The sequence below is a fragment of the Triticum urartu genome, chromosome 2, assembly GCF_003073215.2.
Source record: "Triticum urartu cultivar G1812 chromosome 2, Tu2.1, whole genome shotgun sequence".
In the NCBI taxonomy this organism is placed as follows: Eukaryota; Viridiplantae; Streptophyta; class Magnoliopsida; order Poales; family Poaceae; genus Triticum; species Triticum urartu.
The window spans coordinates 190,607,932-190,629,659 of record NC_053023.1 but is presented as its reverse complement, the minus strand read 5'-3'; the positions used below and the strand labels follow the sequence as shown (position 1 = coordinate 190,629,659).

Genomic DNA, 21,728 nt, shown 5'->3' with positions numbered 1-21,728 from the left:
CCAAGTGCTTACAACTCTCGTTTTCAATACATTTGGTTCTTTGAGTTGTAACACTTAAACTCGATGGTCGTCTGCTACTTATTTGCTATTCTATGATGCGATGATAAATTCCGCATGTGCGACGATAAATTCTGCACTTAGATCATTTTGCAGAAGTCCATTTTTCATTATGCATGTCATTATCTTCACATACTTTTCTTGCATGATGAATTGTCATCATAAGTTGAAGAGGATCTCCACAAGTACAACCTGCCATGTGCATTTGCATACCAAAAGCAAATTACTTATATGCACATCTTCAGGGGGAGCCTTTGCCACTTATGATGACAATCCCCTATCCTTTACAATTTCACATATTTTATTCCCCATTGAAAACTTCAACTAGTTTGTCATCAATCTGATTGTAAGTGCATCTAGTGCCACCCCTAGTTGGTTTTGGAGTATTGACGACAAACCTAGTTGAGGGACTAATGTGTTTGTGAGAATTGCAGGATAACACATGTAGAAGTCCCTCATTATTCGGTTTTCCTACCAGAGATGACCCCTAAAAATGTAAGAAGACATTGAAGTCAAAGGTGGTATGTGAAGACATTCACATTGAAGACTATGACAAGAGAAGACATCGCATGAAGACTATGGAGCACGAAGACTTAGTTCTTTCGTCGTTCTTTTTCTTCTTTGTTGAGCCATAGGAACCACCGTACTGTTAAGTGGGGTCCAAGTGAACCAGTCAGAATGACTGAAGTGATGCTTAACCAAAATCCTATGTCTTCGAGTGAAGACTATGAGAGCAAATCTTGTCGAGAGTTGGATAAGTCGGCTTTGCTTGTAGCTCAAGTAAAGTTGCCGTGTGTGTTTGAAATCTGACCGTTGGAACACGTGTCAGTTCCTTAGTGACCAAGGGTCATTTTGGAGAAATCAGGCCGGGTTGCCTAGTGGCTATAAATAGCCCAACCCCTACAACCATAAACGGTTGGCTGCTCAGAGTTAGTGCACGGCTTTTGTCGTTTGAGAGCAACCCACCTCGAAGCCTTTGAGAGAGAATTCCTTGGCCCTAAACACCCAGAGCCAAAGAGTGTTAGGCATCACTTAAGTCTTCCTGTCTGTGTGATCTGAAGACTTATTACACTTGAGGATTGTGAATCCTCCAGCCGGTTAGGCGTTGCGTTCTGAGCATCCAAGAGTCATTGTGGATCGCCGATGAACGATGTCTGTCAAGGTTTGGAAGTCTACCTTGAAGACTTACCAGAGTGAGTGAGCGAGGACTGGGTGTCCTTAGCTCAAGGGGAATAAGGTGAAGACGAGGTCTTCTGAGTTGAATCTCAGCCACCCTAACCAGACGTACAGTTGTCACAGCAACTGGAACTGGTCCAACAAATCATTGTCTTCAACGAGTCACTGGTTTCATCCTTCCCTTCCCTTTACTTACTGTTGGTCCTTGTGAAGTCATTGTATGATTGCTTTATCTTTTGTCTTCACTGAGTGACTGCTTGTTCTGATTGGCTTCAGAATATCTTCCTACCTGATCTTTACTGCCTAGCTGCTATTAGTCATTGTGCTTTCACTCCATTGAATACTTGACTATGGTTTGCCTAGTGTAGTCTACCTTCCGCTGCATGGTAATAGGTTTATTTCTATCGTTTCTCTTCGAAACTTCCATGTTTTGAAGACTTTCATAAAAATCGCCTATTCACCCCCCTCTAGTCGATCACTGGCACTTTCAGAGTGCTACTTGGCATAATTTCAGTTTAATTCTTCTTAATTGTGGCATGAATATTCAGATCCATAAGATTCATGACAAAAGTTCATATTGACATAGAAATAATAATACTTCAACCATACTAACTAAGCAATTATGTCTCTTCAAAATAACATGGCCAAAGAAAGTTATCCCTACAAAATCATATAGTCTGGCTATGCTCCATCTTCACCACACAATAGATTTAAATCATGCACAACCCCGATGACAAGCCAAGCAATTGTTTCATACTTTTGATGTTCTCAAACTTTTTCAATCTTCACGCAATACATGAGCATGAGCCATGGACATAGCACTATAGGTGGAATAGAATGGTGGTTGTGGAGAAGACAAAAAGGGAGAAGATAGTCTCACATCGACTAGGCGTATCAACGGGCTATGGAGATGCCCATCAATAGATATCAATGTGAGTGAGTAGGGATTGCCATGCAACGGATGCACTAGAGCTATAAGTGTATGAAAGCTCAAAAAGAAACTAAGTGGGTGTGCATCCAGCTTGCTTGCTCACGAAGACCTAGGGCATTTTGAGGAAGCCCATCATTGGAATATACAAGCCAAGTTCTATAATGAAAGATTCCCACTAGTATATGAAAGTGACAACATAGGAGACTCTCTATAATGAAGATCATGGTGCCACTTTGAAGCACAAGTGTGGTAAAAGGATAGTAGCATCGTCCCTTCTCTCTTTTTCTCTCATTTTTTTGGGCCTTCTCTTTTTTATGGCCTCTTTTCTCTTCTTTTTTTGGGCTTCTTTGGCCTCTTTTATTTATTTATTTTCTTCCGGAGTCTCATCCCAACTTGTGGGGGAATCATAGTCTCCATCATCCTTTCCTCACTGGGACAATGCTCTAATAATGATGATCATCACACTTTTATTTACTTACAACCCACGAATTACAACTGGATACTTAGAACAAGATATGACTCTATATGAATGCCTCCGGCGGTGTACCGGGATGTGCAATGATGCAGGAGTGACATGTATGAAAGAATTATGAACAGTGGCTTTGCCACAAATACTATGTCAACTACATGATCATGCTAAGCAATATGACAATGATGGAGGGTGTCACAATAAACGAAATGGTGGAAAGTTGCATGGCAATATATCTCGGAATGGCTATGGAAATGCCATAATAGGTAGGTATGGTGGCTGTTTTGAGGAAGGTATATGGTGGGTTTATGATACCAGCGAAAGTTGCGCGGTAGTAGAGAGGCTAGCAATGGTGGAAGGGTGAGAGTACATATAATCCATGGACTCAACATTAGTCATAAAGAACTCACATACTTATTGCAAAAATCTATTAGTTATCGAAACAAAGTACTACGTGCATGCTCCTAGGGGGATAGATTGGTAGGAAAAGACCATCGCTCGTCCCCGACCGCCACTCATAAGGAAGGCAATCAATAAATAAATCATGCTCCGACTTCATCACATAACGGTTCACCATACGTGCATGCTACGGGAATCACAAACTTCAACACAAGTATTTCTCAAATTCACAACTACTCAACTAGCATGACTCTAATATTACCATCCTCATATCTCAAAACAATCATCAAGTATCAAACTTCTCTTAGTATTCAACACACTCATAAGAGAATTTTATTATTCTTGAATACCTAGCATATTAGGATTTTAAGCAAATTATCATGCTATTTAAGACTCCCAAAATAATCTAAGTGAAGCATGAGAGTTCATCTATTTCTTCAAAATAAAACTACCACCATGCTCTAAAATATATAAGTGAAGCACTGGAGCAAATGACAAACTACTCCGAAAGATATAAGTGAAGATCAATGAGTAGTCGAATAATTGTGCAACTATGTGAAGACTCTCCCATTCAATAATTTCAGACCTTGATACTTTATTTAAACAGCAATCAAAACAAAATAAAATAAAATGACGCTCCAAGCAAAACACATATCATGTGGCGAATAAAAATATAGCTCCAAGTAAAGTTACCTATGAACAAAGACAAAAGAGGGGATGCCTTCCGAGGCATCCCCAAGCTTAGGCTCTTGGATATCCTTGAATATTACCTTGGGGTTCCTTGGGCATACCCAAGCTTAGGCTCTTGCCACTCCTTATTCCATAGTCCATCGAATCCTTACCCAAAACTTGAAAACTTCACAACACAAAACTTAAAGTAGAAATCTCGTAAGCTCCTTTAGTATAAGAAAGTAAATCACCACTTCAAGGTACTGTAATGAACTCATTCTTTATTTATATTGGTGTTAAACCTACTTCATTCCAACTTCTCTATGGTTTATAAACTATTTTACTAGCCATAGATTCATCAAAATAAGTAAACAATACATGAAAAACAGAATCTGTCAAAAACAGAACAGTCTGTAGTAATCTGGATCAAACGTATACTTCTGGAACTCATAAAATTCTCAAATAAATTGCTGGACGTGAGGAATTTATCTATTAATCATCTGAAAAAAGAATTAACTAAATAGAACTACCAAATAAAAATGGCAGCAATTCTCGTGAGCGCTAAAGTTTCTGTTTTTTACAGAATGATCAACAAGACTTTCCCTAAGTCTTCCCAAAGGTTCTACTTGGCACAAACACTAATTAAAAGCATAAAACCACATCTAAACAGTGGCTAGATGAATTGTTTATTACTAAACAGGAGAAAAAGCAAAGAACAAAAATACAATTGGGTTGCCTCCCAACAAGCGCTATCGTTTAACGCCCCTTGCTAGGCATGATGATTTCAATGATGCTCACATAAAAGATAAGAATTGTAACATAAAGAGAGCATCATGAAGAATATGACTAACACATTTAAGTCTAACCCACTTCCTATGCATAGGTATTTTGTGAGCAAACAACTTATGGGAACAATAATCAACTAGCATAGGAGGGCAAAACAAGCATAACTTCAAAGCTTTAAGCACATAGGGATGAAACTTGATATTATTGCAATTCCTACAAGCATATGTTCCTACCTCATAATAATTTTCAGTAGCATCATGAATGAATTCAACAATATAACTATCACATACAACATTCTTTTCATGATCTATAAGCATATAAATTTTATTACTCTCCACATGAGCAAATTTCTTCTCTTGAATAGTAGTGGGAGCAAACTCAACAAAATAATTATCATGTGAGGCATAATACAATTGAAAACTAAAATCATGATGACAAGTTTCATGGATATCATTATTCTTTATAGCATAGAAGTCATCACAATAATCATCATAGATAGCAACTTTGTTCTCATAATCAATTGGAACCTCTTCCGGAATAGTGGAATCATTACTAAATAAAGTCATGACCTCTCCAGATCCACTTTCATCAATATAATCATCATAAATAGGAGGCATGCTTTCATCATAATAAATTTGCTCATCAAAACTTGGGGGACAAAAAATATCATCTTCATCAAACATAGCTTCCCCAAGCTTGTGGCTTTGCATATCATTAGCATCATGGATATTCAAGGAATTTGTACTAACAACATTGCAATCATGCTCATCATTCAAATATTTAGTGCCAAACATTTTACAGATTTCTTCTTCTAGCACTTGAGCACAATTATCGGATCCTTATTCTTATGATAGATATTAAAAAGATAAAGCGTATGAGGCAAACTTAATTCCATTTTTTATTTTTATTTTATAAACTAAACTAGTGATAAAACAAGAAACTAAAAGACTCGATTGCAAGATCTAAAGATATACCTTCAAGCACTCACCTCCCCGGCAACGGCGCCAAAAAAGAGCTTGATGTCTACTACACAACCTTCTTCTTGTAGACGTTGTTGGGCCTCCAAGTGCAGAGGTTTGTAGGACAGTAGAAAATTTCCCTCAAGTGGATGACCTAAGGTTTATCAATCCGTGGGAGGCGTAGGATGAAGATGGTCTCTCTCAAGAAACCGTGCAACCAAATAACAAAGAGTCTCTTGTGTCCCCAACACACCCAATACAATGGTAAATTGTATAGGTGCACTAGTTAGGCGAAGAGATGGTGATACAAGTGCAATATGGATAGTAGATGAAGGTATTTGTAATCTGAAATTATAAAAACAGCAAGGTAACTAATGATAAAAGTGAGCGTAAACGGTATTGCAATGCTAGGAAACAAGGCCTAGGGTTCATACTTTCACTAGTGCAAGTCCTCTCAACAATACTAACATAATTGGATCACATAACTATCCCTCAACATGCAACAAAGAGTCACTCCAAAGTCAACGAAGAGATTATGGTAGGGTACGAAACCACCTCAAAGTTATTCTTTCCAATCAATCCGTTGGGCTATTCCTATAAGTGTCACAAACAGCCCTAGAGTTCGTACTAGAATAACACCTTAAGACACAAATCAACCAAAACCCTAATGTCACCTAGATACTCCAATGTCACCTCAAGTATCCGTGGGTATGATTATACGATATGCATGACACAATTTCAGATTCATCTATTCAACCAACACAAAGGACCTCAAAGAGTGCCCCAAAGTTTCTACCGGAGAATCACGACGAAAACGTGTGCCAACCCCTATGCATAGGTTCATGGGCGGAACCCGCAAGTTGATCACCAAAATGTACATCAAGTGAATCACGTGATATCCCATTGTCACCACAGATATCCACGGCAAGACATACATCAAGTGTTCTCAAATCTTTAAAGACTCAATCCGATAAGATAACTTCAAAGGGGAAACTCAATTCATTACAAGAGAGTAGAGGGGGGATAAAACAGCATAGGATCCAACTATAATTGCAAAGCTCGCGATACATCAAGATCGTATCACCTCAAGAACACGAGAGAGAGAGAGAGAGATCAAAAACATAGCTACTGGTACATACCCTTAGCCCCGAGGGAGAACTACTCCCTCCTCATCATGGAGAGCGTCGGGATACTGAAGATGGCCACCGGAGAAGGATTGCCCCCTCCGGCAGGGTGCCCGAACGGGTCTAGATTGGCTTTCGGTGGCTACGGAGGCTTCTGGCGGCGGAACTCCCGATCTATTATGCTCTCGGATGTTTTTAGGGTATATGGAGATATATAGGCGGAAGAAGTACGTTAGGGGGGCCACGAGGGGCTCACGAGGGTGGAGGGCGCGCCCAGGGGGTGGGCGTGCCCCCTGCCTTGTGACCTCCTCGTAGATCCCCCGACGTGCACTCCAAGTCTTCTAGGCTTCTTTCCTTCCAGAAATGAGTTTCGTGAAGTTTCAGGTCAATTGGACTCCGTTTGGTTTTCCTTTTCTTCAAAACCCTAAAATAGGGTAAAAACATAAACTGGCACTGGGCTCTGGGTTAATAGGTTAGTCCCAAAAATGATATAAAAGTGTATAATAAAGCCCATAAACATTCAAAACAGTAGATATTAGAGCATGGAGCAATCAAAAATTATAGATACGTTGGAGACGTATTACCCCACCCCATCACCCCTCGCCGGAGCGCCCTGCGTCACCGGAGAGCATCACCACCGCTGCCTCTCTGTCCGCCTCGGGCGCCGCCCCTTCCCTCCTCCCCGCACCTCTCCGTTGTGCATCTCCTCTCTGAACGAGTGCGGCGCGCCACCCTGAAGCCACCGGTGCCCTCGCCTTGGCCTGGAGTGGCCGGAGTCGGCGGGGCCAGCGCCGGCAGCGCCCCTGTCCTCCTCTCCTTCCTGTCGTGGCTAGGCATGGGAGGAAAAAGAAAACAGGGGGAGGAGAGAGAAGGATAAGGTGGGCCCCGCATGTCATCCTTGGCCCGTTGACCCCGCCACTGCCACGTCACGTAAGTGGAAACGGGTTTTCGTTGAGTATGTTTTCATTTGGCGAAAGCGTATTCTTTCCCTTCGTTCACTAAAATGCGTTTTCCCCTCTAGAAAACGTATTTTCTTATACCGCAGCCAGGAATGCTCTTTCTCTGCTCAGAAAGCATATTTTCTAATATGCGCCTCTGCCTTATCCACTCAGGGACCCATTGGCGATAAAATCTTCACAAATTGGTCCTTGATCTTCAACTCCTCACAACTTCGCAACCGTAACTCCGATTGAGGTGAAACCAACGCTCACTTCTTCATCTCGTCGAGCTCTATATTTTGGTGACATTTTCACTAGGTGTTTTCACAGTGAAAATGACCATTTTGCCCTTGCCTCTAATCATCCCCCTTTGAGAGAAAACCGTCCGACGTTTTATTCCGCGACTTCACCGCACTTCTTCCTGGAGTCTTCGTCACCCCAGGCAAGCCACAATACCCACTTGCATGATAGTCATGCAGTAGCCATGGTTTTCAACTTGAATATTTATTAAATGTTTGCTTGTTTAAAATATGGTTATAGTTCTTTCGGTAATGCTTATGGATGAATGCTTACTTTCTTGCTATGTTGTTATGCACCTGGTTGTCATGCCCTGCTAGTTGTTAGTATTCCTTTCATATGCTTATGCTTGCTAGTAGTACATATTGATGTTGGTAATGGTCTTCTGTGCATGACTGCCGTCTGTCCCGAGTACAGTTGTTATGCATGTTCCATTGCATCCAGTGGGTTAAATGCTTGCATGATGGCATTGTTGATATGTTCTTGCATGACGTTTATTTTTGATGCTAGTGGTCATGTTATGCTATGAGTAGTGTTGTACTGGTAAAATTCATGCTCTTCATTATGCCATGCTCAGTTGGAGATGATTCATTGTTGATATGGTGGATAGGTATGTTGCACCCGTGCTTATGTTAATCTCATGCTTATGCATTGTAATTGCATCATGTATTTTATCATGGCTCAGCATATTTGCATTCAAGTTTAATCGGATTAAATTGAACTTGAACAACTGTTGGTTGAGTCATCGTGCCACCATATCGAACTGACCAGTGCAACCACGCTTACCTGTATGGGAAGGTCCTAACTGGGTATATTGTCATGCCTCTCGCCGGTGCCTCCAATGAGGGAAGGTTATGGGCATGCAGTACCCTGGCCCGGTAAGCAGACATAACCTTGTGTGCTCGTTGTTGTTGTTATGGATCCGGTCCCCGTGAGGGACGGTCCCCATGAGGAACGTTTTGGCCACGACGGTGGTCGTTGTGTCTTTGGTAGACATGGGGCCACCCAGGACTAGCCCAGTTGGGAGTGGATTGGACTGGCCGGGAGAGTGTCATGGTAGTAGATCGGTTTTGTCGGAACGCCGTTGGTCCACCCGAATGGTAGTGCGAGGCCATGGGTTCCGTAGTGTGGGTATAGTGTACTAACCTATGCAGAGTGTATATTAAATCTATCGATAGCCGCGCCCGCGAATAAGGACCAAGTTCGTAGTTGGTCACACTATGAGTCAACAGTAATAATAATAATAATAATAATAATAATAATAATAATAATAATAATAATGTGCTCGATGAGGAGATAAGTTGGTTGTGATCGCCGGAAGGATCACTGTTTGAGATAAGTTGGTTGTGATCGCAGGAAGGATCACTGTTTGAGATAAGTTGGTTGTGATCGCCGGAAGGATCACTGTTTGAGATAAGTTGGTTGTGATCACCGGAAGGATCGCGGTTTGAGACCAAGTGTTGGTCATGGTTGTGATCGCCGGAATGATCACCGTGGTATCGAGGATACCGAGTTGTTGGATATTCGTGATGTTGTGCGAGAATCGTGGGTAAAGATCAAGCTCCTTGTGGCCATTTGATGATTACTACGGTATTGTTTATACCAAGCTTGATTTGATCCTGAGATGATCGTGTAATGTCCGAAGTTGGTAAGTGATGCATGTGATGGTTACGAGGTAACCCGAGCAGAATAAATGGTGCATGTAGTGTCATCATGTTGCATGCTGGTATCGTCAGATTCTTGTTGTTCATGCCATGATCATATTGTTCTAGCAGTATTATGTTCATGTTGTTCATGTTATGTTATCCTGATGATCTCATGATAATTCCTGCTTAACCTGTAATTGCCATGCTGTTGTTTGTCCTGAATGCTTCTGGTTATTGTGAGCTTGCAAGTACATTCAATGTACTGACCTGGCGTGTCATGCCAGTTTGCAGGTCATGCCTGGACTGCTTGCTTGGTTGGTGTCGTTCCTGTGTTCGCGAGCTAGGATAAATGTTCCAGCCAAAGTCCCTGTGGATTGGAGTCCATCATCGCCCGTTCATTGTTCCGCTGCCAGTAGTTGTTCTGCTGCTTCGAGTTGTTCTGCTGCTTGTATAGAGCAACCGTAGTTGGCGTAGTGTCACCGTGCCGACGTTAGTCATTATAATATCGGAACCCTTGTATTCATACTCGTGTTGTAATAGAGAGCTGGTTTGTTCTATACTAAGCAGTGCCGTATTCCAGAAGACTTCACCTCGATCTTTGGGCTGGAATACGGGGCGTTCCGGTTTTCTCTGAGCCGGGGTGCCACAAGCTTGCTATCAGAGCAGGTTTGGCTGCAGAGCGTCCTAGTCCGCTGGAACGTTAGAAAATGGTAGTGTAGGGTCTGGTTCTTTCCCTTGCTTGCTGCATTTGGTTGTTGCATTTGTTTGCTGCATATAGTCTTATTTCGGTTACCATTAACCCCTGTTTCATGCGTAGATGACGGTCAACTTCCATGAGTACAGTGCCCTTCCCTTAGCTCCCGGTGCTGTTCCTATTGACTTTAGTCCCACTCCTGCACCTCTCAGCTTTGCCGCCCTCCTTGGCGACATGTGGCGTAGTATTTATCCCCTCGGAGATCCACCTCATTATCAAGTATTCTAGTTTTCTGCTGGAGGAAGAATTCGGGAATATGTTGCTCATGTTCATCTGTCAGCCCCGATTACTGTCGGTAAGCACACCTACAGTTTCCGTGGTGGTTACGGCGCTACTCCTGAACGTACCATTCAGCTTGCCGCAATGGCAGGAGTCACCAGTCTTCGTCATCAAGAGAGCATGGTGCAAGAGAACCGTGCTTATCAATATTATCCCACCATCGTTGAGAATCCTAGGCGAATCCAATTTCCCTCCGTCAACCCTCAAGATGACCCGGCTATCCTCGCCATGTCTCGTTACATGACGGACGAGTGTCTTCTTATTTCCGAGTTAGTCCGAGATGCCATTCGGGCCAGGAGATTGCTTGGTGTCGCTTTACCTCAGTCTCCGCCAGCTTTTCCAGATCGTCCGCCTCGTCCATCCGGAGTTTCTGAGTCAGTGGTTCCACTCGCTACTCCCTTAGCTTCCTCGATAGTTCGCGAGCGTTTGCTCAAGCGTAGGATGTAATTCTCCGCGTAGTGTTTGTGCATCTGTTGTAGCATCATGCTTGTGTGTGCCTGTGTGGAGCAGCTTTGTAGCTTGTTTGTTGTGTGCTTTGTTGCAATAAATCGTTTTCTCGTGCTTCTTTGTTTTAAATCCTGGGTGTTACCCCCTTATGGAAACTATTCCTCGACCGACACCGGATCAGAAGAAGCCGTGAGCAATACAGATATACACCAAGGTCAGTTAAAAGCAATGAGATTTTCATCTGACAGCATTGGAGACATCCGTCCGGATACAAATTGTATTTTTATCAGACTTTCAGCAACAAGTACCTGTCAGATACACTTTATCGCAGCCAAGATTAAATCAGCAAGAGAACAAAGTTGGATCAACGGTGCATTTCAAGTCAAAGGTATGGGCTATGCACAATGATTGAATCTGCCGTAAGGCAAAATTAAAACATTGCAACACCCAGAAGTCAGTCCCAATGCAGCATGAATTCAATAAGGACAGTCAGACAATTCTTGTCATATAAATAATCAGCTGCCGGACTGACAAAAATATATATATGTCATTCCATTCTCTGAGAAAATCAGTCCCGTCCTTCTCCACAATTTATTGATGAAGTGTACAAAGATAAGGTTCCCAGTCTGCATCGGACGGGAATGAATGGATTCCCATACAAGATATTCAGTCTTCTCGATAAAATACTGCAAAAGCTTCTGGCATAAGGTACCGAGTCTTCCCTAGCAAACTCTTTAAGGGGGAAGCTTTGGTACGATACCCCGTTTTTCCTCAAGAATATATCCACCGAAGGCTTCGAGCACAAGTCACCCAGTCTTCCTCAGCACGATATCCCGGTGGTTTCCAAACGCAAGCTGCCCAATCTTCTTCAACACGACACTAGTACAAGACATTAAATTATGAATTGTCTGCATATGGCAGTGTTTTCCAAATGGCAGATCTGCGACAATTTAGTCTGAAACAAAAACTAGTGGGTGATGCCATAATCAACAAGTCTTGAAGGAAAGACAACATTGAGACAATAATCTTGGCAGTGATTATCAAGATCAGTCCCGCACATCCAACAATATGATGTTATTAACCCTGCCACTGTCCAGCATAATCCACAACAGTATTGAGATCTGTATAACCACACTTGAGCCGTATAAATATACCGAGGCTCAAAACATGAACTAGACCAGGGTATGATTGCCAGATATTGTACGTAACAGTATTCAGGGACGCGAAAATAATCAAGGATACATATAAGGTCCCGCTCTTTCAGTTGAGGATCCAGATGAAGAAAGTAATAATAAAAGAGCAAGACCAACAATACAAGTATGCCGGTTATTATGTGAAAAATGTGGATGCCCAAGACCGTCTTATTCCACGGCAAACCCAAGCAAAGATCCACCCAAGAAGTATACTCCATTGTGGTAAGGACCTCATAGCGAGGCAGCCAGCTCAGTCCACAGTATGCTCAGAACTATCAGCATTGAATACCCAAGTCTGTCTGGTCAGACTCATGGGCAACTCAATATATTGACCTCAACACCCGCGATGGAGCATCGCCCAGACTGTTATTCCCAGGGAGATACTGGCAAAAATGAAGAATCAATGTGAAAACATATACTTTGAGGATTGTTATCTCTCGCATAGGGGAAGCAATTAAAAGAATAGCTTGTGTGGATTGGATTCTTTGACAAGATCACCGCCAGTCAAGCCTGCAAATCTTATCATCAGGAGATGGTGCATTTTTCTATCAGTCACGACAAGCAACAGTGAAACCTTTGGTACAACTTGGATACTCATGGCTGTGAAGCCAGTCAAGATAAGTCAGAAACTCCTGCAAGATGACAGCATCCGTTAGCAAAACAGATATGATCCACATCACTGTTTTGGAACCAAAAGGCATGCCTATATTCGAGGAATCCGATGCCTAGATAGAAGGGATTCTTTGTTCCACGGGAAGATATATTCCCCAACTCCATGGAATATTCTCGATACTCGATACAAGAATAACATTGCCAGCAAGGATGAATATCAAGAAGGACAAGTATGTCTGCACAAATAATATTTCGGATGCTAGCTCAGCCAACAGATATGAAAGAAAATTTGAGTCAGTATAAACAGGAACATATGAGGTACATCCTGTCAGAATGTCAGATACGGCGAAGCAAACAACCCCAGATCAAGACAGTCAGTCAGATCCAATTCAGTGGAAATATTATAAAAGAAACCTGAGTTGGAAACGGTTTCTTCAAGTTAGAAAATTATTTAAACCTGAACAACCAAATCCCGAGGACGAGATTTCTTTAAGGGGGGAAGGTTTGTAACAGCCTGGATTTTTGCCCTTTTCTTTTTTCCTTTGATTTTCTTGGATTTCCTGTTTTGTTTTGCTTTTCTGTGGCTAAGTGGTTCTGAAACTTGGGAAGATCATGTCTTCCTAGGTTTTATAGTGGCTTGTCACCATCTTCATCATCCCAAGATCATGTCATTTCCATCCTTGACCAAACCCGGAATTCTTTTGTTGAGAATATTCCTTTTCTGATAAAGGAATAACCCTTAAAACCCTAGGTTGTGAAGCAACCTATATTTATGTCACTCCTAAAATTCCCAAATAATTCTCATAAATTTTTTGGGTAATATCTTCCTCAAATATGGCAAAATATTTCATTTCCATGTTCAAAAACAATCCTCCAATAATTCTTTTCCTATTTTGTACTAAATGGCACTTTGCAAAGGAAGTGCTATTTTTATTTTCCCATTTGAACCCAAACTTCTTGGAAAGCTTTTCATGTGCTTATCATTGTCTCATGCCAAAATTCAACTCAAATTGCCTAGTGAATATTCCTGAGCAATTTTTCAAAGTTCCTGTCTGAGGGAAGTGATTGTGAAGGAAGTACAATCTAGGCATATCCAAATGAGTTGAAATTTTGCAAGGTAATTAATATGATCAAATTATGACTCTCCACCAAATATGAGCTCATGCAACGCATCTATATGAGACCAGCTCCAAATCTTAGTTTCTGGTCAGATTTTCAGTTTGTGAAACAACTATATTTTATATTGCTTCAATTGAGCTGAAAATTTACCAGGACATGATTCTACCTGTATCAACTCCGTACACCAAGTTTTACATCAATTAGTTAATCCAATTGCCCTGTGAAATTTTTCCAAGTTTCTGTCCAGAATGAAGCTTTGTGAAGTAAGTGCCACTTTGGTATTTACAAATGGCATGAAACTTTTACAGAAGTTTAATATCATCATATAACCCCTCTATGCCAAATTTCAGCTCACATAAATCAAGTATGTGAGTGCATCATCCAAATCCCTGATTTTGTCCAGTTTTGCACTTTTTACAGCAACCCTCATCTAAACTCCTCCTCTTGGTATTATTTTTGTATATCAGCATCACCTTAGTATGTGATCATCACCAGACAAACGCTTTACCACGCTACCAACCTAGTTTAACCATAACAAGTTACAAGCACCTTTTTACTAATTTATTTTGGAGCTAAGTGCAAATCTTTTATTTGCCCCTGGACCGATTTATTTTCTCGTTTTGACTAAGGGAACCAAGTTCAATCTACTGGACATGGTTGGCCACGCCAAAGAGCGCCTCTTGCGCCAGTGCACGTGGTGATCACGCTTGCGTCATGGCTGAGTGCGTGCTCTGGCTTGTTCTGGCCACTGTTCTCGTCTCCTCCCTCCTCGTATCGACCTCCATTTGTGTCCTGGAGCTCGCCCGTGCTCGATTGCATCACCCTGCATCGGTGCCTTGTCGTGGTTAGCCATAAATGAGCCGCTAGCTCCATGCCCGTGTGATGCCCAGCCACTGACCTCCATTAGAGCACCGCTCAAGCTCGCTAACGTGCTCTAGAGCCCTCCCCTCGACTATATAAGTGTGCCCCGAGCCCTGCCACAGCTCATTCACTCCTCACTTGCCTCCCCAGCCCACCGGAGTCCTCGGCCCTCTCTTCTTTTCGCCGGAGTTCGCCATGACCGCCTTGGTTCCTCCTCGGTTCCGGTGAACCTAGCCCCTCCCCTCTCCTCCAGAGCTGTCCACCGCGTTCCCCTCATCCCCGAAGTTCGCCCCACCACCTCGCCCTTCTCCGGAGTCCACTCTGGCCGCGTGCCCCGCAAGTCAGGCCGTCGCGCCTGCCTCTCTGCATCACTCCACCTCGAGCTATCCCGAGCTCCTCCTCCCTGTACGACCCCACCACCGTCCTCCCCGTGCTCCGCTAAGTCGCCCCATCCCATCATCCCTCGCCAGAGTGCCCTGCGTCACCGGAGAGCATCACCACCGCCGCCTCTCTGTCCGCCTCGGGCGCCGCCCCTCCCCTCCTCCCCGCGCCTCTCCGGCGTCCGGTTCCAATCTGAACGGGTGCGGAGCGCCATCCTGAAGCTTCCGGTGCCCTCGCCTTGGCCTGGAGTGGCCGGAGTCGGCGGGGCCAGCGCCGGCAGCGCCCCTGTCCTCCTCCTCTGCTTCCTGTCGTGGCCAGGCACGGGAGGAAGAAGAAAACAGGGGGAGGAGAGAGAAGGATAAGGTGGGCCCCGCATGTCATCCTCTGCTCATTGACCCCGCCACTGCCACGTCACGTAAGTGGAAACGGGATTTTATTGAATACGTGTTCATTTGGTGAAAGTGTATTCTTTCCCTTCATTCGCTAAAATACATTTTCCCCTCTGGAAAACATATTTTCTTATACCGCGGCCAGGAATGAGCTTTCTGTTCTCAGAAAGCGTATTTTATAATATGCGCCTCTGCCTTATCCACTCAGGAACCCATTGGTGATAAAATCTTCACAGATTGGTCCTTGATCTTCAACTCCTCACAACTCCGCAACCGTAACTACGATTGAGGTGAAACCAACGCTCACTTCTTCGTATCGTCGAGCTCTATATTTTGGTAAAATTTTCACTAGGTGTTCTCATAGTGAAAATGACCATTTTGCCCTTGCCTCTAATCAGCCCCCTCCAAGAGAAAACCGTCGGACGTTTTGTTCCGCGTCTTCACCGCACTTCTTCCTGGAGTCTCCGTCACCCTAGGCAAGCCACAATACCCACTTGCATGATAGTCATGTAGTAGCCATGGTTTTCAACTTGAATATTTATTAAATGTTTGCTTGTTTAAAATATGGTTATAGTTGTTTCAGCAATGCTTGTGGATGAATGCTTACTTTCTTACTATGTTGTTATGCACCTGGTTGGCATGCCCTGCTAGTTGTTAGTATTCCTTTCGTATGCTTATGCTTGCTAGTAGTACATATTGATGTTGGTAATGGTCTTCTGTGCATGACTGCCGTCTGTCTCGAGTACAGTTGTTATGCATGTTCCATTGCATCCAGTGGGTTAAATGCTTGCATGATGGCATTGTTGATATGTTCTTGCATGACGTTTATTGTTGATTCTAGTGGTCATGTTATGCTATGAGTAGTGTTGTACTGGTAAAATTCATGCTCTTCATTATGCCATGCTCAGTTGGAGATGATTCATTGTTGATATAGTGGATAGGTATGTTGCACCCGTGCTTATGTTAATCTCATGCTTATGCATTGTAATTGCATCATGTATTTTATCATGGCTCAGCATATTTGCATTCAAGTTTAACCGGATTAAATTAAACTTGAACAACTGTTGGCTGAGTCATGGTGCCACCATATCGAACTGACCAGTGCAACCACGCCTACCTGTATGGGAAGGTCCTAACTGGGTCTATTGTCGTGCCTCTCGCCGGTGCCTCCAACAAGGGAAGGTTATGGGCGTGCGGTAGTACCCTGGCCCGGTAAGCAGACATAACCTTGTGTGCCCGTTGTTGTTGTCATGGATTCGGTCCCCGTGAGGGACGTTTTGGCCACGATGGTGGTCGTTGTGTCTTTGGTAGACACGGGGCCACCCAGGACTAGCCTAGTTGGGAGTGGGTCGGAGTGGCCAGGAGAGTGTCATGGCAGTAGGTTGGTTTTTTTGGAATGCCGTTGGTCCATCTGAATGGGAGTGCGAGGGCATGGGTTCCGTAGGGTGGGTACAGTGTACTAACCTCTACAGAGTGTATATTAAATCTATCGATAGTTGCGCCCATGGATAAGGGCCCAGTTCGTAGTTGGTCACACTATGAGTCAACAGTAATAATAATAATAATAATAATAATAATGTGCTCGATGAGGAGATAAGTTGGTTGTGATCGCCGGAAGGATCACTGTTTGAGATAAGTTGGTTGGAATCGCCGGAAGGATCATTGTTTGAGATAAGTTGGTTGTGATCGCCGGAAGGTCACGGTTTGAGACCAAGTGTTAGTCATGGTTGTGATCGCCGGAATGATCACCGAGGTATCGAGGATACTGAGTTGCTGGATATTCGTGATGTTGTGCGCTAATCGTGGGTAAAGATCAAGCTCCTTGTGGTCATTTGATGATTACTACGGTATTGTTTATACCAAGCTTGATTTGATTCTGAGATGATCGTGTAATGTCCGAAGTTGGTAAGTGATGCATGTGATGGTTACGAGGTAACCCGAGCAGAATAAATGGTGCATGTAGTGTCATCATGTTGCATGCTGGTATCGTCAGATTCATGTTGTTCATGCCATGATCATATTGTTCTAGGAGTATTATGTTCCTGTTATGTTATCCTGATGATCTCATGATAATTCCTTCTTAACCTGTAATTGTGAAAGTGCAACTATCCCTAGGTGGTTTTGGTAATTCCTAACAACATATAGCTCATTGGGCTAATGCTATTCCAAGATTAATATTTTAGGAAAAGCTCAATGAATGGCATGGCATGGATGAGGAATGTGGACCCCTCAAAATACTAAGGACAAAAAGATTGGCTCAAGCTCAAAGCTCAAGACTCTACATTTTATATTTTAGTGATCCAAGATCACATTGAGTCTATAGGAAAAGCCAATACTATCAAGGAGGGATGAGGTGTTTCTTGATGAGGTTCTTGCTTCTTAATGCTTAGTGATATGCTCCAAAACCCTCAACTACCTTCCCACATCCACATATGACCTAAACCCAAAGTCAAACTCGGCCCCACCGATTCTTTCTAACCGGCGCCACCGAGTTTCAAATGTCATGGCCACTGCCACAAACCCTAGGAAAATCGGTCTCACCTATAGGGATTTTGGTCACACCGAGATGGGGTTGTAATCTCTCTGTTTCCCTTCATAACGTTTCGGTCCTACCTAGATGAGCGATCGGTCCCACCGAGATTGCAATGTAAACTCTCTGTTTTCCTTTTGTAACATTTCGGTCCCACCGAAATGAGCGATCGGTCCCACCGAGTTTACCTGACCAACTCTCTGGTTAGCTTATTACCAAAATCGGTCCCACCGAGTTTGTGTAATCGGTCACACCGAGACTAAGTTGTGCCCTAACCCTAACTATATCGGTCCTACCGAGTTGCATCTCAGTCCCACCGAAAATCCTAACGGTCACTAGGTTTGCTGAATCGGTCTGACCGAGTTTCTCATTTCGGTCTCACCGAGATTGGTAAATTGTGTGTAACGGTTAGTTTTTGTGTGGAGGCTATATATATCCCTCCACCCACTCTTCATTCGTGGAGAGAGCCATCAGAACATACCTACACTTCCAATACACATTTTCTGAGAGAGAACCACCTACTCATGTGTTGAGGCCAAGATATTCCATTCCTACCATATGAATCTTGATCTCTAGCCTTCCCAAGTTGCTTTCCACTCAAATCTTCTTTCCACCAAATTCATATCCTGTGAGAGAGAGTTGAGTGTTGGGGAGACTATCATTTGAAGCACAAGAGCAAGGAGTTCATCATCAACACACCATTTGTTACTTCTTGGAGAGTGGTGTCTCCTAGATTGGCTAGGTGTCACTTGGGAGCCTCCGACAAAGATTGTGCAGTTGAACCAAGAAGTTTGTAAGGGCAAGGAGATCGCCTACTTCGTGAAGATCTACCGCTAGTGAGGCAAGTCCTTCGTGGACGATGGCCATGATGGGATAGACAAGGTTGCTTCTTCGTGGACCCTTTGTGGGTGGAGCCCTCCGTGGACTCGCGCAAGCGTTACCCTCCGTGGGTTGAAGTCTCCATCAACGTGGATGTACGATAGCACCACCTATCGGAACCACGACAAAAACATACGTGTCTCCAATTGTGTTTGAATTCTCCAAACCCTTCCCTTTACATTCTTGCAAGTTGCATGCTTTACTTTCCGCTGCTCATAGACTCTTTGCATGCTTGCTTGAATTGTGCTAAGATTGCTTGACTTGTGCTAAGATAGCTAAAATCTGCCAAAGACTAAAATTGGGAAAATGATAGATTTTTAATTGGTCAAGTAGTCTAATCACCCCCTCTAGACATACTTTCGATCCTACAAGTGGTATCAGAGCTTTGGTCTCCATTTGCTTTGATTTCCATAGCTTTTGGTGGTCATAGCCTTGGTTTCACAACCTAGGAGAGTATGGCGTCTAGCGAGGGAAATTATCACCGTAGAGGTCCTTACTTTGATGGTACTAATTTTGCTAGTTGGAAGCAGAAGATGAAAATGCATATTCTTGGACATAACTCCACCGTTTGGGCTATTGTGTGTGTTGGCTTGCAAGGTGAATTCTTTGATGGGAGAGAACCGAATCGTGAAGCTACCGTAGATGAGTTGAAGATGCTACAATACAATGCTCAAGCTTGTGATATCGTCTTCAATGGATTGTGCCCCGAAGAATTCAACAAAATCAGCCGTCTTGAGAATGCAAAGGAAATTTGGGATACTTTGATTGATATGCACGAAGGTACCGACTCCGTCAAGGAATCCAAGTTGGATGTGCTTCAAAGTCAACTTGACAAGTTCAAAATGAAGGATGGTGAAGGTGTCACTGAGATGTACTCTAGGCTTGCTCTTATCACAAATGAGATTGCCGGCTTAGGAAGTGAATAGATGACCGACAAATTCATCATCAAGAAGATCCTAAGAGCCTTGGATGGAAAATATGATACCATATGCACATTGATCCAAATGATGCCAAATTACAAAGATCTCAAGCCAGCGGAAGTCATTGGAAGAATTGTTGCTCATGAGATGTCACTCAAGGATAAGGAGGAGCTCCATAACAAGTCAAGTGGTGCTTACAAAGCCTCATGTGAAGCTCCCACATCATTAAGTGAGAAACAAACCTTCAATGAAGAATTGAGCCTAATGGTGAAGAACTTCAACAAGTTCTACAAGAATAGAAGCAAAGAGAGAAGTTTCAAGTCAAGGTCCTACAATGACAAAAGATCTTCTAGTCGAGAGCGAAACTGCTACAATTGTGGAAGACTCGGACACTACTCCAATGAGTGTACGGCTCCCCACAAGAGAAGAGAAGATTCTCCCAAAAGAAGAAGTAGAAGAGAAGAATCACCATCAAGGGAGAGAAGGAGAGTAGGGATGATCGATATGAACGAAGACCCTCACGGAGAAGCAAGGATTCGGAAAGGAAGGACAAGTCATCAATGAGCTACACAAAACGAAGACATCAAGTTCATGTTGGTGAATGGGTATCTGGCTCCAAGTCCGACAATGACTCCAAGAGAAGCTATCACTCCGACTCAGAATATACTCAAGATGAAGGTGTTGCCGGTCTAGCACTTGTGTCTACCAACTCCTATGACATATTTGACTCACCAAATGAAGGAATTGGAAGATGCTTCATGGCCAAAGGTCCAAAGGTATCACACCCCGAGTATGTTGATTTCAATAGTGATGAAGATGACTTGTTATGTGATGATAAGTTACTTGTTGACAACTATAGTGATGAATACTATGATGAAACGAATGACAATGATAAGGAGAAGATTGAGTCTCTAAATAAAGAACTAAACACTCTTAAGTTAGCTCATGAAACTATCTTAGGAGATCATCGAGAATTTTTAAGGACTCATGAAAAATTACGTTTTGAAAAGCTCAACCTTGAGCAAGAGCATGAGTTCTTAAAGGCAATCAATGATGATCTTCGCAAGAAAAGTTCTTCTTACATTGCCAAGCGTTTACTCTTATCCACTTACATGCCTCAAGTCAAGTCTAGTAACAAGTACAAGAAGGATTCTTCTTCTAGTAGTAACAATAATCATGCTAAATCCAATATTGTTGCTTCTAGTAGTTCTCTTGATTCCACTAATGATTCTCTTAGCCAAGTTACACTTGAGCAAGAAAATAGCTTATTGAAGGGAATCATAGAGAAAGGTGTTTACAAGAGCCTTGCCGGGAGTAAGCAATTCGAGGAAATTGTACGCAAGCAAGGAAGGCACCGGAAGAATCAAGGTATTGGTTTTGAACGAAAGTTCAATGCCAATGGAGTTGAGTGGGAAGAATATCAATACCCCAAGACGAAGTTTGTTCCTCAACAAGAGAAGTATGATCCTACTTCATCCAAGGGACACAAGCTCAAGATGATCTTCCACCACAAGACCACAAGCAAAAAGGCAAGGACAAGCTTCAAGAGGAAATTGATGCATTTGAAGAAGCTCCTAAGGACTTGGTCAAGTGGGTTCCCAAGACTAGATCAAGTTCCACTTCATCAAGTACAACTACAACTCCGAGGATTCCCATCAAGATGGTGTGGATCCCGAAGAAGAAGAACTAGAGAGTTCTTGAGGGTGACTCCGCCAACATACTTCACTCTTATCATTTTGGCAAGAACAAGTGCAATCAACTTCCACATCTTGCACTAGTTAGGAGTCACAAACCCTCTTGCTGGTAAGACAAGGGACAAGGTAACCTAATGCTCTCATATATAGACATCATCTTGTGTGTGCATCACTCTATGTCTATGGATATCCTTGTTTGTTCATTGTGGGACTAACCCG

General features: G+C 43.0%; 1 long non-coding RNA gene across 1 annotated transcript; it reads left to right on the top strand.

The window, feature by feature from the left end:
• The first annotated feature begins 14,353 nt into the window (after positions 1 to 14,353).
• LOC125541391 lies at positions 14,354 to 16,582 on the top strand. The gene is made up of 3 exons (XR_007297519.1): positions 14,354 to 15,512; positions 15,695 to 15,776; positions 15,885 to 16,582. It is a non-coding gene; the product is annotated as an uncharacterized LOC125541391 (long non-coding RNA).
• The last annotated feature ends 5,146 nt before the right edge of the window (positions 16,583 to 21,728 follow it).